Below are 11,509 nucleotides of genomic sequence, written 5' to 3'. Positions count from 1 at the left end.
TTCAATTTCAATGTTAACAACTAGGGTTTGATTGAATTAACCACTAAGTTTTGTAAATTGCAAGAAAATTAAACTTGTAAATGAAAATTATGCAATAATTTTGAATGTTAAGTATGTAAGACGTCGGGTTCACCAAAATGTAATGTGGTGAAAAGGTGATAGGAGGAGATCAAGTGGAAATCTTTACTCCCCTCAAAAGAGGGATGAAAGTTTCACAAAGGATTCCCTTCAACTTCTCACGCACATTACATTTAAAAGAGGGGGCTTGAATTCACTAGATCCAATCCTAAATGGAAAGAGATTGAATGCTAAAAGAATTGGTAATGAATTTGGAAAGTAAATGATTATATCTTAAGATAGAGATGCGGTATGAAGTTGTACACATGAATTTAGCAGTAAAATGCTGAGACGAAGATCCCCTGCAAATTTGAGCAAAAGTTGTCGGGATCGGGTTAAAAGTGTACTTGGTCCTCCGGAAAATCTACGCTCCGAAAAGGGTTTTTCCATCTCTGAAAATGAAGCCTAAACCTTCAATTACAACTGCGCACCTACAACCTACACACATAAAAGACAGGAAATGTTATTGGGATTGGGGGTTTGCCTTCAAGTCAAACCCCGGTTTGGAATTAACCAAATGATGAAAAATACTTGCAAGTAAATGAAAGGAACTGTTTGAAGTAGAATTAACCTCAAGAAAGGATGCAATTGAAATATAGATAGAGTTGTTTGAAAGGATATGTGGAATTGAATGTATTGAATGTTGGTATAGATCTCCTCTTCAATGGTTGAATCCTTAACTTGAATGCAACACCTAGCCTTGAAAGGGAGACTTGAGATGCTCAATGGATGCTTTAATGCTTGCACTTGAATTCACTTCTTGAACTTAAATTTGCCTAATTGTACTTGATTGAAATTATGTGAATAGGAGGGGAAATGTTCCTTATATGCTTGCCAATTAGGGTTTTTAACTGATTTTCCGTCTCAGGCCAACATAGGAAAACCTTTTCCCGCTCATAATCAACAAGCCCAATGCCCAATTTTAATGAAGGGGGCCCCAAATAGGGCAAGGATAGGGGTGTGGTGCCCTTGTCCTGCCCTAATTCAGGATAGGAAGTGAGAGAAGGCAGTGTGGGGTGCAAGAAAATGCAAGTTTCAGGTGGTATGAGCATGTCTCGAGTCTCCAGTCAGGCTTAGGGATTCATCTGCCAGTGTGAAGACCCAAATGTGGTTGAAAATTGCAAGGTCGCAATTTTATGATGCTACAAAATCATTTGTACATTCAAATTAATTTTTACTTCTTGTTAGAAAATTTAAAGAGATAGATGAGTGTCATTTCAAATAAAATAAGTATACTTAAAACTTAGGAATTATCCATGGGACCACTAATAAAGTGGAATATAGAAAAATGGTTCTTCAAAGAAAGCTTATGTTAGATATGTTGTCTAGAAGGATGTCATAACATAAAAGAACACACAATTTCTTATATAGCTTAGCGTGATCATGAAGAAGTATTTTATTTCTTTGCAAATTATACCTATAGTGCTTATGAGTCAATATTTCTATTTTGTTTGTGAATAGCAACAAAATTTTATTTTCATACTTATTATCTTTTCAATATTCTTTTGAACATTTTTTTTAAATCACTATTGTTGTTTCTTTCTCATATCATTTGACTATCAAATACTCTACTTGTCACCTTGAAGTTTACTTTTAATATTTCAAGTAATTTGTAGAGGACTTAAATGAGTGTGAACATATAGGAGGACATGCCTTTCATCATTCACATCCTCTATCCATTCCACCAACCTTTTAAAGTTCCTTCTCCCACGCATATATATTGTATAACACCACAGACATTACTATGGTGAATGCATTCGATGCCCACATATAATGGACCTTCAATTCAATCTCTTAAAAATTGTTGAGAATGTGAAGTCCAATGATATTTGACCATTTGTTTCTTTCGTCTCTTTGTTTCTTTGTGAAAGTAATAGTAAATAAAGATATTGCCCTGTTTTTTTATGAATGTAACTTTTAATGATAAACTATGTAATATGTTGTGTTATATATTATTTTTTAATCGTCTTTATTTAACCTACTCTTTAAACTAAAAAAAAAGTATCATAGAACCTCCTCACGTTGTGCCTTGTTTGATCAAAGATAGACAACACTTCTCTTTTTCTTTACACTATTAGTTTGGATTAATGGAATTAACCTTTGGCAATGAGTATTTACATGTCTTTGAAAACTATATTGTTCCTCTATACATAATCTTTAATGTAGATAGAATTATTAGATAAAATTCGTAGAGAGATTTGAAACATAAAGTCATCTTACAATCTGAATTACTCACCCATAATAATATGGGTTATATAATGTGTACTCAATTATAGGACTAGAAAAAAAGGTAATATAGAGCCCAAAAAGAATAATGGAAATCCAATGTGATTCAATAATATGGAAGAGGATGAATGCTAGGACTTAAAAGAATTGAGAAAAGGCATGGATTCCAAGTAAAATGAGTATGGACTACCAAGAAATATACTATCTTATTAAATTTTTAATCATTATCATGTCTATCTTGTTAGTGGTGAAATTAACATTCCCATAGATAGGCCACTTGCTCAATAGATTTCATTGAGGACATGGCCTTTGTTTCCAAATTTACCTTACACTCATTTTGATTTCTTGAACATGAATTCGTTAAATATTACTACCTTTTACACTAATAGAATAAATGGAATCTTTCATTTCTAAAAATACTTTGTGTTAGCACCCCCTCAATTTTTAAACTCGAATTGCCTGATTTAGTGGTCAATTATGCCTTCATCAGTAAAACCTTAATACATCTAACTATGTTTTAAAGTTCCTAAGTTCCAATTTGATCCAATGTTGTGATCCCAAAGGACGAACCGTTAGAGGGCGATAACCAGAAATCTGCACTATTTAAAATTCCTTTGTCTTCTTAATGGTCGATACTCTCTTATTGACAGACGTTCGGGTATCAAAGAATTCAAAATCTCGTGTTGTGTTCTCTATGGGTTCCCAGGTCAACTGGTTGTTGTACGTTGCACATCTCCCAAGGAACAAATCAAATGAAGATTTGCAAGCACCCTTAATTATGGTTGATTAAACAGCTAAAAGCACGTAAAGGTGGCAGCATGAGCCATAGTATTTGATATTATCACCTTTTGCAGATGGAATTTAATGCACTACCCATCAAGCTAGCCAAAGTAACGTGCACTATCATGAGTCTCCTTTGTTTGAATGGTTTTGCCTATTGATAATCAGTTGCCAATTGATAATCCTGACCTATATTAGTTGGATAACGAACAAGGAAATATTATCTAGGGGTTGAGCGCTCTTGCATGGAAACAACAAACTGATTTTACAGAATATAGGAAGACAATCACCTTATTAGCAAAAATTGCGGAGCATATAGAAAATCTTGAACATCAATTACAAGAAAACATAACTGTGAGAAGAAACCCTGGTAATTAGTTTTTTCGGATGATGAGGAAGATGGTGCTCAAAGGAAAAGCTCCAATAATACAACCCGATGTTGAGCCTATGCAAGAGGACATCCTCTTCAATTTAACTAACTTTGCTCGAGAATACATACACAATGAAGATAAATTTGTAGAGGTTCTCTAGGTATTGATCGAAGAAGAGACAAAGGTCGAGATGATTTAAAACCAAATGGCAAGCAGGAATCCAGTACTCGATGAAGAAGTAGGAAATTAAGATTATTTATGTTATGGGTTTAGTGTTAATAATACTTTCAGGTGAGTTTTGTTTTGCCTAGGGTAATTTTTAGAAACTGTCATTTTCAAGACTGTTACTCCTCCAAAAACTGTTACTTAGAAATGACAAATGGGTTTTAGTTACAAAAAGGGAAAAAAGGTAGATAGAAAAAGGGGGGGAGGTTTTTGGGAATGCAGACTTTGTCTTGTTTTCTGAAAACTCTGGATTTAGTTAGTATTGTTGCTTTAATATCAAGTAAGGAAGTTCTTGAACAATTTATTTGATGTGAATAGACTTTGTGCTACAAAGGATAAATTTGAATTCTTCCTATGTGGATGCTTTCTGTTCAAGTTGTTGAGCTCTAAGTTATTAAAGTATTTATTTTTCCTCCATTTTTCACTATTATATACTATTTATTTTTGAATAAATATTGAAGGACAATGACGTTCTTTGATAATTAATTAAAGATTTTTTTCCCTATTTGCATGTTGCTTCTTTCCTTTTTCTTTCTTTTCCTTTAAGGCTTTTTGGTTAAAAGTCTCACCTTTCCTGCTTTCTGGTTACATGAGCCTCTTTCTTTCATTGACAATGTCTTTGTTATTTGGCTCTTTACTTCTATAACACTAATTAAATAAGCCTTCCATTGACCTCCATTGTCCATATAGCTAGATGGGGAATGATCATTAGACCTATATTAAATGGAAATGTGATAGTTGTTTCAACTCTACTTTCAACTCTAGTTTGAATTTGGCATGCAACAACTTACGACTTGTCAGATATACTAATAGATCAATTAATCATTTTTTTTTACTGGTAATTTGTTTGTATGAAGTAAATTTAGGACTATTCAAAATAACAAACTTAGAGTGTACATTATAGAATTTTGTATGCATTAAAATTAAAAACTTATTGCTTCCAAAATTACTAGAAGATTTGCTTTCTACATTTGCTTCAATATGTTCAACTATCAACTAAAAGGATAAAACGTTAATTTTTCATTTAGAAATGGTTATCACAAATAGCCTACCTTCTTGATGGCTTTCCCAAATTTACTTTTTAGTTTAATTATTTTTTAAAAAAAATTTATTGGAATGATACATCCTTAAATCATAAAGGAATTATTTATAAATTATACGTGATAGATAGAGAGTCTAATAGACAGTCTTATGAAAAGGACGATCATGGATAAAGTTTTGCATTAACCTTTTAAGTTATACTTGTTGGGGAAGGGAGATAACATATAATATGTGAAATTAGACAATTTCTTTTGGATTCAAATATAGGGGCATGTCAAAGTTATAGGGGGAGATAACCTCTATATTATTTATTTTTTAGCAGGTCCTCATTCTTAAATGAAACTAAAATTTAATTATTTTAGTTATTAAAACCAAGAAAGATTTGATAAAGTGTTTCCTAGCTGGTCATACTTTATTGTTTTTTTTTCTTAAAATGTTTAATGAGATTCTTTGTATTATCTTTATTTTATTGTATTTCATTGTTAACTTTATTAGTCCAATAATCTTGTATATTTGTTTTGTATAGGATTGAGATTCTTGGAATGTTATATTTATGTTGATTATATGTGCATATTTTTCATTATGTTGAAATTATATATGATCAAGTTGGGTATTATAAACCTTATATTGATAGTACTAAACCATTTTATATTTTAATTGTTGATGGATTCAGAATTGTCCCAAAATTTTATTTCAAAGACGATGTAAAATGATAAGAATTTTTTAAATGGTAAATGTATACATGTTTTTAAGCACAATTATAATCTTGGAATGTATTTTAAGCATATAGATTATATGGTACTAAAAAATGAGTAATTACATGATATAGAATATGCATGGCATTCAAAGGATAAAATTTATGTAGACAAGTGATAATACTTTTTCTAAATTCTACATTGAATTATTCTAGCTTAAGATAAGGACACGCATGAGTGCACAAAATAAATTAAAGATAAAATTTTAAAATGTAGAACCAAAATTAGCATTTCAATTGCACATTCATGATACATTTCATAAGAAATATATATACATCTAGTTCGTATCATATTGTTGATTGGGAAGATGTTTATTTTGAACTTATTTGAGAACTTAAAATTTAAACAAAAAAATTATTGGAAGAGATAAAATTAATAAAATAAAATTATAGATGTTCAAAATGAAATAGATTCACTACGATATTGATAATGCTACATTTATAAGGACAACAACTAATTTATAAGAGGACAACAATTGTGAATTTTTTTCTTTTAAGTGAGATAAAGGTTATTTTTCATGAAATAAGCTTTTAAAATTAAAAGGGAGATAAAAATAAAGGATATTATACTTGTTTGGTTAAAATGGACATTAATAGAGTATTTATATAAACTTTTGTAAAAAGGGGAGGAATAAATATAATTATTAAATACAATCATTTTGAAAGGGTATGCATGTTTGAAAACCACCCATTAAAGCTTATATAAAGCATTTATGTCAAATGTTTTGATGGTCCAAATGACATAATACAACACAAGATTATAAGCTTTTCCGAGACCCTTAATGCAACCAAACAAGGTTTCAAGTTTACATTGACTCCTTTTTAAAACCCAAGAATGCAACCTAGACAAAAATAAGGACCAAACCTCTTTAGCAAATAAATATTTAAAAAATATACGTTCAACATTTTCGGGCACTCTAAATAGTGGACATATATTAACATTGGGAGTGAATAGAGGGAGCTTCTTCAAAAGAAAGAACCATTTAAAACAAGATTTCTTAGGTTCCAAAATACTAGACCGTGGGTGATAATAATTTTAGAACACTGGGCAATATAAAGGATCAAATTCCAACTATCATTGAGGTGCCTAGTCACAACATGTATCTTCAACATGGAGTTGTAGACCACTTTGGAGCTCACTGTAGATAGTATCATGTCATCACACCATTTTGCACTCTCTACCATGCTTAAGTGAGTAGTAGATTTATTAAAAAAATTCAAATCTTTGCAAGTTTCCTTGACCATTGAGTATTTTCTCCAATGGAATTGGGGGAGACCATACTCAGTTCTTAGGTCAAAGCAAGACCTTAACAACATATTTTCAAGAATATGATTAAATTTTCTAATGCCTTATATGTACCCAAATCTTAGAGGATTAACCTTGCAACAATGTTAGAGGTATGTCTTTATGGTATAAGCTCCACTAAATGGATCTAGAACCACTTATTTTTTGCCTACTTTGTTGTAAAAGTCACAACCATTTACCCATATTTTCGATAATTCCCATACTTTCTAGGTGTTTTTGAACACATTAGAACCAAAGGGGACCACAAAGAATTTGCCAAAGAAGGAGTCATAGGCATTCAAACCTTTCTAGTCTCAGGAATGCTTAAGGAAATCCAATTGGATGTTGTTCCTCACAAGCACTTTTCATGGTTCATAACCCTTTAGAGCTTTTAAAATCCATTTTAATGCTAGAGGAATACCATAGATTTTCAAGTTTTTGAGACCAAAGCCATCTTACATTTTGTTTAAGTGGCACTATTTCCATATCACTAAATGCTTCTTCTTTTTTCCTTTACCCTTTGACCAAAGGAAGGATCTAATATTCTTCTAGATCTCTCTAACTTGATAGCTATAAAATAGCCAAACTAATGAATAATATATGCTATAAGAAGAAAGAACCTTTTGACAAATTTGGAGTCTCCCAGCTAAAGATCGGTCATGCTCTTCAAAACTATTTAAAGCAACCACCACCATTATAGATAGATATTATATACCAAGAAATTCGAAGTATACATGAAAATCCTACTAATCCTAAACGTATAAAAATGTAAACCAATCTTTGAAAAAGAGAGCTATTTACAACTACAAGAATCTCTTCAAGAAAAACCTATCCCATACAATTGAAGAATGATCATAGAGGAGTCTAATTAATTAAAGAGCTTAAGTAGACTCTAAAGCCCCAAAAGTTCATTTGGCAAAGTGAAACAACATTTCTTATTTCCAAAACATGCCTTGATGTGTCTTTATATGCATTTGGAAGAAAGCTAAGTATGTAGAAAGAAGATATACCACGTAAATGAAATATATAACATTGCTCAATAAATTGTAACCATATGTTTCTCCGAATAAAATAATACTTTGGAGTTGTCATATATAAAAGATATATTTCTCATAAAGATCTATATGGGCGTTCCTTTATATAAGCCTATGAAGGTATCCTTTATGTTAATCTTATATAGGGTAATGTGCCACATGTTCCCATGTAACACCCTCGCAAGAAAATGGTCAGGAGATTGGTTGTAGCTTTTCAGACTCCAAAACGGTATGTCATGCCATGATGCAGCTTCAAAATCGCATGCCCTCACATAATGCCTTGAAACATGTTATGGGACCCACCATCAGGCTGACATGGAGGCATGTTGTTGTTTTGCAGTTGACAAAAAGCATTTGCACATGGGTAACATTTTTCGGCCGCTCTAACGATCATGACAAGCTGGAACGACAGATAACAACACTGTTAACGACAGTCAATTACTATTTTCAACAGAGGAGAGAATTCCTAATTTAAATTCCTTTCCCGCTCAACCTATTTCGAAAATATTTTTCCACTCAACCTATTTCAAAAATGTTTCTCCCATTTGTGATGCAAGCAGCAGTAGTAAGGAAAGCCATGAGAGAAAGGAAAACCATTATACAAAGATACAGCTTTACTGTCGCTAAACGAGTGCCTCAGATTCAGGTATTATCTCATCATTCTTCAACTTATCACATTTTCTAAAGAGATTGGAAATCGATAATCATAGGGGAATTATATGTTTGTAGAGAAAATGGGTGATGTACAGAAAATGGCTCCTTCCTCAGAATGGGAAAACGGAAAGTCCCTAATCGTTGGGCTTCATCTCTTTAACATTTTTTCCAGTGAAGAAGCAATCATCATGGGCATCAGATTCAACATCAACATTCAACACACTTCCAAGTTCCAAGAGTTCAAGAAAGGTGACACCCATGGGGTGGTCGCGGAGATAAAAGTCCAATTGTACAGGTTGGGGTATGTAGAGGTGATTCTCTCACCACAAATCTTCCACTTCTCCTACCATTTAGTATATTTCTCTGTTAGTACATTTAGTTTCTTGATCATACAATTCTTTAGCAACAACAGGTTTTAAATTGAATCTTCTCTAAACTACTATGCTGCTACTTGCAAGATTCATTAAATTCTTGCTTGCTTCTTTCTTTCAAGGTTCAGTTTCTTGATACTACAATTCTTTTTAAATTGATTCTACTCTAAAATGTACTATAATTATTTGGAGATTTTCCATCTTTGAAAGACCTAGTGCCCTACGTTATCTCATCCAAAATGATGTTTCTTATTTACTTCATTTTTGGAAAGATTCGTTGCAATCACTTATTAACATTTATTTCTTCTCTTATTTGACATGGTTCGCTTTGTGGGTTCCTATGGCAATTTTAGGGCTTATTGAAGAGCATTAACAATGTTCCCCTTCTCTTTGAATTAGGTTATAGATATTACAGAAATTTTAGGGCAGTAGCAATGTTTTTGTGTTGTGGAATATAGTGCATTGTGGAAAATTAGCAATGTTCTTGTCACCTGCTATTTTATTTTGGTCATGAATTTTGGTGCACATTTTAGGATTTTAAAGAAAATTTGCAATATTTAAATTGGATTATAATTTTTAATCTAAGTTTTAGAGCATAATAGAAAATTACTAGTGCTTTTGTCATGTTGTTTAAATAATAGTTTTTGGATTAGGGGGAATTTTATGGCAAAATTAGCAATGTTTCTATTTAAATTAGGTTACATATTTAAGATTGTAATCAAGTGGGAAAAGCTTTCAAGAATTGATAAATAACAAAATTATATTCTTTTGTTACCCCATAAGCCTTTCTTTGTGGGGAAGTGACATGTGTCAATGTTGTGCTAAAAAATAAATGAGTATATATTTATAATAGGAAAATGTTTCTTTTTCTAATGTGTTTCTGAGATTACTTAATATGAGTAATAAGTTTATAAATAAATTTAGATAATAGAGTTGAGAGGCAAATAATTAAATTTTGTATGGTTAAATATTAAGTTGCAAAGTAAATATAAAATGATAAAATCTATTTAGCTTTAAAATGGAGAAAGAATGATTTTGATGTTATGAATTTTGCTTGTCTCGATATTGGAATTGATTTTTTCATGTTTGTACTTTGTCTCAAGATTTAGATAATTTGTCAAACTTTTTGGAAGGTTGTTTTGAAACTATGGCTCTAGATCTGTTCTAAGGGAATATATAAGAATTGTAGTTTATAGATTTGATTTGTATCTTGTGCACTCCTAATTCTTGATTTGTTCTTTTTGCTTTTTTGAATGTCGAGGATTGGCAGTGTTTATAAACACCTAGTGGAGATCTTTAGATTATAAGGGTCGTGTCCTCATAGGTCAAACACCTTGATAGAGCCAATTTTATGATTGTGACAAAAATAATACAGAACAACAACCTCAAACATGTAGATATGATGTAGATTTCAGTTCTTTGTAATGCTCTAGTTGAAGTGTTCTTAACATTTTCCTTTAATAAATATGAATGATATGTCAATAATGCTTGGATGTAATTATGCTTTAAATGAATGATTGTTAATGATTTTAAATACTAATATACTAATACTTTGCATGAAATTTGTACCAAATTAGTTCATGAGAGGAAGGAAACAAGCGAGAGTGAACCAAAATTTGAATTTGAATTTTAAAATTTTGGTGATTAGATTTAATGGTGCAAGATTGATCACACACCCATAAGATTGACCCTATACATGGAACTCATAAGATATACATACATGGACTGGATTTATAAGAATGGTGGGAAATGATAAGCATAATGAGCATTGAATATGTGTGAATATGTATAGAGATAAATAAGATGGAGCCATATGTTGGAGAATGTGTAAAACTAGGATGAGTGGCATAGGTTAATGAGTGCAACTTTGTAAAAGCGTGCATTATTTTTCTATATTAATTACACTAAGACATTGTATCAAAATGGTCCAAAGAGAAGTGGATACCAATGTGGGTATGCTAATTTCACCATTCCTATAAAAAAAATCATGATTTGATAAATAACTTTTTTTAGTTATTCCTTTATTACATGGTTGGGTTTTCATGTCACTTTATGTATTTATTACATAAAAAGGTTTCATGAAATGACATGGTGGATATTGTAACTAAAAATTACTAAAAGTGAAATTTTCTTTTAGTTTTTTATATTTACTTTAGCTTTGTCACAAATATATTATTTTACTCTACATTTTTGTGTATGAGTGATCATTGATCATGTAATTAATCCCCAATTATCCTACTCAAATCTCCAATGATTTGGACCAAATTTTACTACTTGTATTCTTGTATTTTAGACAAAACTACAAGGGTAGTTATCTCCTAGAAATAGAATCACATTTGTGACATCACCCTCTTAAATCAAAAAACAGTTTTCTACTTTATTGAACTAGTCCTTTTGGAAATTCTATTCATTGCCTATCAACTTGCATACTTCAAAATTTTAATTGGACATCTAAAATCTTATATTTGAGAAAAAGGTCTAGGATATTAGCAAGCAATCTAAGATGAAAAAACAATTATCAAAGTGTAAAGATTAAAAGGAAAAAAAATACTTTGCAACTTTCACCTTAAGCTTGTAATATATCCCAGATTTGAGTTATGATGAACTCAACATGAGAAAAGATTATAGAAATATATGACATGGAAAGAAAG

This window comes from Cryptomeria japonica, chromosome 11 (assembly GCF_030272615.1).
Source record: "Cryptomeria japonica chromosome 11, Sugi_1.0, whole genome shotgun sequence".
NCBI lineage: Eukaryota > Viridiplantae > Streptophyta > Pinopsida > Cupressales > Cupressaceae > Cryptomeria > Cryptomeria japonica.
This window is presented reverse-complemented; position numbering follows the sequence as displayed.